Source organism: Lotus japonicus, chromosome 1, assembly GCF_012489685.1.
Source record: "Lotus japonicus ecotype B-129 chromosome 1, LjGifu_v1.2".
NCBI classification, from domain to species: Eukaryota; Viridiplantae; Streptophyta; class Magnoliopsida; order Fabales; family Fabaceae; genus Lotus; species Lotus japonicus.
Window position 1 is genome coordinate 48,022,612 of NC_080041.1, and position 6,668 is coordinate 48,029,279.

A 6,668-nucleotide genomic window follows, 5' to 3' on the forward strand; every position below is an offset into this window, starting at 1 on the left:
GAATACACTCAGAGTATAAGGTATCAGAGTTAAAACTTATCCTGATGTGTATAGTTTATCTTGCTCCTTTTGAATCCAAGACTCGAGCTTGATTCTGAGCTTAGCTCCCCCTGAATCTAATACTTAATATAAACCTCGTCAGAGCATAGAAATTGATCACATAAGGGAGTTGTCAAGATACTATTAGTTCTCCCCCTTTTTGTCATAAGCAAAAAGAATGAAGGTGGAAAAAAAAAATAGTAAGAGCATAAAATGAAATACTCCCCCTCAGAAGGAATACCAAGGGATACTTGGCTTCTGATTAGTGTATCTTCTGATGAGAGCAGAAGTGTGGTTCTGGTTACATCTCCATTCTGGACCAAGTTTCATCTTCAGATACTTCATAATGAGAAGCGATGAACCTACTCTTCTTCTGATTCTGAGCTAAGCATCTTCTGATGTTGTTGCTTCTGGTTTGACAAGTTATGAGTCTTTGTTTCTATCTGAAACAGTCACGCTCATCTCTGCAAGATTTTTCAGCTAGCTTTGACTTGACCAAATCTTACTCTACTGATGCCTCCAAGATCAACTTCACCTTCAGGTTCAAGTTTTGGATCTTGGGACATATGCCTTTCTCCCGTCATGTGTTGCCTGCATCCACTGTCCAGGTTCCATGGTTGGAGTTTCGATGGACCTACTGAAGATATCTGCAACATATATAATCTTATCCCCAGGTACCCACTTTCTGGGTCCTTTCTTGTTAGTTAGCCCAGAAGTTCTGAAAACTTTGGGTCTTTCAACAGGATAATATACAGGAACTTCAGAAGGTTTAGAATAATCAATGCCATATATTCCATTTCTGCTTACACCATAGATCATTGAAGCCATTAAGCTTCTGTCTACGCTTTTAGCCAAGAATCTTTGAAAAGATTTTTCATATATAGATTCATTCTTATTATCAGAGGCATCATAAGCAATAACTTCTTCTAACTTAACAAATTGATTTTTTGAGCACAGAGTTAGAATACACTAAAGCATGATTATCATTTTTCAAATCGGAAATAATTTTCTCATGTTCAGAAGAAGTCTTAGAAGCAGCAGAGAAATCCTTTTTCAATTTTTTATGCTTAGTCAATAAGGAGTTATACTTATCCATAATATCAGACAAAGCATGTTTCAGTTCAGAGGTTGAGAAAGAAGCGAATACCTCATTTTCATCGTCAGAGTCTGGCTCTTCCTCTGATGCAGATTCAGTGTTAGTTGCACCTTTTGACTCTGCTTCTTTGTCTTTGACAATAGCCATGAGTCCTTGTGTAAGGCCCTAAGTTCAATTTGGAACAATTTTATGGAAGTTTGAATAAAATTGAAGTTTTAGCTAATGTTTGATAACTGGCAGATTAGAACTGTCAACTTGTGTGAATTTTTAAAGGGTCTTAACGACTTCATTTGGGAAAACTTCCTTCATGAGAGTTGTAGACCTTCAAGTCTAGAAAATTCTCCAAGTGGTTTCGTGTCGATCCGATATCTGTAGCTCCAGATATCCTCGTTTTAGTGAACGTAGTTCCGGCTGTACAGTGCCAGCGGGATTATTACATTGTTTTTCTTCTAAGTCCGAATTTAATTATGAATTTACCTTTGAGGGCTTAGGTTTTAGTAAGTTTCAGGTCTGATTAGGTAATTAGACTGGTGGGTTAAGGTTGGACTTGGGTCGGGCTTGTGGAAAACAAAACCCTAGCCCACTTGTGGGTTGCATGTGATTTTAGCCAAGGGGGGAAACCCTATTCTTCCACAATCAGAAAACAGAGATACACTACAGCACCTTCACGTGAAAAACAAAGAGAGAGCAGAAGAGAGAAAAGAGAGAACGTGTGAGAGAAGAGAAGGGAGCCGCCGCCCAAGCCACCACCATTGTCGCTGGTCACGCACGCGAGCAAGGGAGAGAGCGCGAGTAGAGAGGGATTCGCGAGGGAGAGGAAATAGAGAACGAGGACAGCAGCTTTTGAACCTTCTTTCCATCTCCAAACTTCTGTTTTTCCATCACCAAACAAGGTAAGGGCTGGTCTTAGGATCTTTTGGGTAGAATAGGGGTTATATCATGAGTTTTCTTGGAAAAATTATGATTCTTGCCATGCTTTGACATGATTTTATGTATGAACTTGATTGATGTGCTTGAGGTTTTGAATATGCGATGTGTGCTGGACTTTTCCAGGTCATATTGGGTTACACTGTGAACATGTTACTATATTTGATGCTGGTAGATGACTTAGAACCCTTAGAATAGAATGGCTTAAACGAAATTGATGGCAAATGCATTCTCTGTCAGATTTCTGTGCTGGACAGTAAACTTCAGGTCCTATTTTCACTTGTTTCTGGTCGTCAAATAAAGAAATGATTAAAATACAAATTGTAGATCTTCGAAAGAGCTTTCCAGGCATATAAAGATCATAAATTTTGGTCTAGTATTGTGTGTTGTAGGTCGTTTTGGGTAACTGTCATACTTGCTGTTTTTCCCTGTGTCGGACAGAAACTTTAAGGACTAATATCACCTAATTCTGGGACTCAAATGAACAAGTGAGTCACTAGAGACTTGTAGATATTTAAAATAGCTTTCTAGAAAGGTATCATACGTGATTTTTGGTTGAAAGATGCATTCTGTGGCTCTATTTTTGTGAAAGTTGTTTCTGCTGTCAATATGTTGAAGTTGCGATGATATATTATGCATGAGTGAATGTTCTTGCGTTCCTTTACGTGGATTATATTTATTTTCTGAGTTAATGGTTCAAGGGTCGCTCACCTAGCCGTAATTCCCTTGTAACCCGTGAATGTTGTGTTGTGAAGGTTGTTGTATAAAGAGTATGATAAGACTCTAGGATTGATTTTAGAGACTTAACAAAGAGAAAAGTGTAATAAACTCGCTTGCAAGTAAATGTGAATAATTGGACATAGGTCTGGTGAGGACTATGGACCATGAGAACGATGGTACCTTGCACGCGAGGGTGTTTTGTGGGTTGTACGGTGAGTCCCCACGTGATTGGCTGACTGCGGTCGCCTTGTGATTCTGTGGACGGACGGTGAGTCTGGCGGACGGTGAGTCCCCCCACATGATTGAGGGTTGTACGGTGAGTCCCCTCCGAGATTTGTTCATCTGCGGATGATCGTGATTATGGCCATGGAAGTTTTGGTGGGTTGTGTGAAGTGAGATTCCGTTAGTAACTGACTTTTTCCCATAAAAGACATATAATGTACTTATATTATATATGTTGTTGTTGATTTTGTCATTATCATTCTTTTGTTGGACCTGACCCTGCTTGTTTGCTATGTGTTTGTTTGGGGGGGGTAGATGGTCGTGAAGATAATGGCGATGACTCATTCTTGGGAGTTGATGCTACGTGACGTGCCAATACCGGAGGACGACTACACTTCAGAGGAAGAGGAAGAGGCTAAGGAATAGGGTTTTGGTTGAGAGTCTTTTGTTTTCTGTTGGGGTTGAGAGTTTCCGAAGTGTTGGTATCGAACAATTTTATTGCTTAAATTCGAATGAACAAGTTTTGATGTAATCTTTATTTTCATTCAGGCCTTTGATTCGTACTCTTTACAGTTGGTTATTTAAAAAGTTTTACGATGTTGGTTACTTCCGCGTGTTTTTGGAAAGGTTATGTTTCAAGAGTTTTCGTAAAATGAGAGGTTTGTCATTAATTGAAGATTAATAAGTGAATTGACGAAAACTCTTTACGAAAATGGGTTAATTAGTTACTGAGTAACACTCGAGAAATCGGGGCGTTACATTGTGGTATCAGAGCTCCGGTTGAGAAACCAGAGCACTAAGGGTTTTGGGCTTACGAGTTTCCGAACTCGTTGATGTTTTTGTTTTTGATAAAGATGTTTTCAAAGCTTCACGGTGAGATTGGGTAGACTTGTTTGCTAAGATGTTTGTTTGGCTGTGAGATTGTCTGTAGTTAGTATCATTGCCGTGATACTTGAGACTAAGTGTTTGATTATATTATGATGTTTGAACTCTGAGATCGATTGATGGAATGTCAATCGAAGGAAGAGTGGGCTTTGGAATCCCTTTTGCGCCCCAAGGTGTACGCCTGTGTGCGTTTGTGTGCACCTGTGCTATTGGTAAAGAAGAAGGATGGGAAGTCCAGATTGTGTGTGGATTACCGGCAGCTGAATAAGGTGACAGTGAAGAACCGTTATCCGATGCCTCGGATAGATGATTTGATGGATCAACTTCGGGGAGCTGTTGTTTTCTCGAAGATAGATCTGAAGTCAGGATATCACCAAATCCGTGTCAAGGAGGCTGACATACAGAAAACCGCATTCAGAACTCGTTATGGGCATTATGAGTATCTCGTGATGCCATTTGGAGTTACAAATGCACCCGCAGTATTTATGGACTACATGAACAGAGTGTTCAGGCCATTCCTGGACAAGTTCGTGGTGGTGTTCATTGACGATATTTTGATTTACTCGAAGAGTAAAGAAGAACACGAAGAGCATTTGCGTCAAGTGCTAGGAGTATTGCGGTAGAAGGAGCTATATGCTAATGGCTCGAAGTGTGAATTCTGGATGGAAGAGGTGAAGTTCCTAGGTCATGTCATATCAAGTCAGGGTGTGGCTGTTGACCCCAGCAAGATTGAATCGATCATGTCATGGGAACAACCTAAGACAGCAAGCGACATCAGAAGTTTTGTTGGACTTGCTGGCTACTATAGACGCTTCGTGAAGGATTATACAAAGTTGACTTCACCGTTGACTCAGTTGACAAAGAAGAACCAACCTTTTGCATGGACGGAGAAATGTGAAGAGAGTTTCCAGGAAATGAAGAAGCGACTGACTACTGCACCGATACTAGCTTTACCCAAGGAAGGAGAACCATATGACGTTTATTGTGACGCTTCACACAATGGGTTGGGTTGTGTAATGATGCAGGAGAAGAAAGTGATTGCTTATGCCTCGCGACAGCTGAAGATTCATGAGAAGAATTATCCTACGCATGATTTGGAGTTGGCTACTATAGTATACGCTCTCAAGATTTGGAGACATTACCTGTATGGCAGTACGTTCACGATCTACAGTGATCACAAGAGTCTGAAGTATTTGTTTGATCAGAAGGATCTGAACATGAGGCAGCGGAGGTGGATGGAATTTCTTCAGGACTATGAGTTCACTCTACAGTACCATCCGGGGAAAAGCAATGTCGTAGCCGACGCTCTCAGCCGGAAGGCTATACATGTGTCCTCAATGATGGTCAAGGAGTTAGAACTGTTGGAGGCTTTCCGAGATCTGAGCTTGAACGTTAAGCTCGCACCAGGAAGACTGAGTTTCGGAATGGTGACGGTGTCAAGTGGACTTTTGGAAGAGATCAAGTCTAGACAAGAGACTGATGAAGGGATAGCTGAGTGGCGAGACCGTGTGACTCAGGGAAAGGCACCAGAGTTCTCTATTGGGAATGACAATATTCTGCGATGCAAGGGACGGATATGTGTGCCTGACGATGTAGAGATGAGAAGATTGATCCTGGATGAAGGACACAAGAGTAGACTGAGTATCCATCCCGGAATGAACAAGATGTATCAGGACTTGAAACTTCACTTCTGGTGGCCTGGGATGAAGAAGCAGGTTGCAGAGTATGTTTCTACTTGCTTGACATGTCAGACAGCGAAGGTAGAGCATCAGAAGCCCGCAGGGAAGCTGCAACCACTAGATGTCCCAGAGTGGAAGTGGGACAGTATTTCTATGGACTTCGCGACGGCGTTACCTTTAACTCGGAGGAAGTTCGATGCAATTTGGGTTGTTGTTGATCGTTTGACAAAGACCGCTCATTTTATCCCGATCAACCTGAAGTACAAGGTGGAGAAATTGGCGGAGATTTATGTGGCTGAGGTTGTGCGTCTACATGGTGTACCGACCAGCATCGTGTCAGACAGAGATCCGAGGTTTACCTCTCACTTTTGGGGAGCCTTGCAGCAGGCCCTCAGAACTACGTTGAGATTGAGCTCTGCCTATCATCCGCAAACCGATGGGCAGACAGAGAGGACAATCCAGTCGCTGGAAGATTTGCTACGGGCCTGTGTGTTGGATCACAAGGGCAGTTGGGATGAGATGCTGCCATTGATCGAATTCACTTACAACAATAGTTTCCATGCGAGCATCGGCATGGCACCTTACGAAGCTTTGTACGGTCGGAGGTGTCGTACGCCCTTATGCTGGCATCAAGATGGGGAAAATTTGGTGATTGGCCCGGAATTGGTGCAACAGACCACCGAGGAAGTCAGGAGAATTCAGGAAAAGATGAGAACCGCGCAGAGTCGCCAAAAGAGTTACGCCGACAACCGACGAAAGGAGTTGGAATTTCAGGCCGGGGACCATGTCTTCTTGCGGGTTACCCCGATGACAGGTGTCGGAAGGGCAATCAAGTCCAAGAAGCTTACTCCGAAGTTTATTGGGCCGTACCAGATCACGGAGCGAGTTGGACCGGTGGCGTACAGGATCGCCCTACCACCGTCTCTATCCAACATCCATGACGTTCTTCATGTGTCGCAGTTGCGGAAGTACATGGCAGATGAATCGCATGTGATTACGCCAGACGATATACAGCTGAAGGATGATCTAACGATGGTGATGCCACCCATCAAGATCGTCGATCGAAGTGTAAAGCGCTTAAGAAACAAGGAGGTACCTTT

General features: G+C 42.6%; 1 long non-coding RNA gene across 1 annotated transcript; it reads left to right on the top strand.

The window, feature by feature from the left end:
* Positions 1 to 1,745: 1,745 nt before the first annotated feature.
* Positions 1,746 to 3,561, top strand: LOC130731877 (uncharacterized). The gene is made up of 2 exons (XR_009016869.1): positions 1,746 to 2,028; positions 3,320 to 3,561. It is a non-coding gene; the product is annotated as an uncharacterized LOC130731877 (long non-coding RNA).
* Positions 3,562 to 6,668: the final 3,107 nt, after the last annotated feature.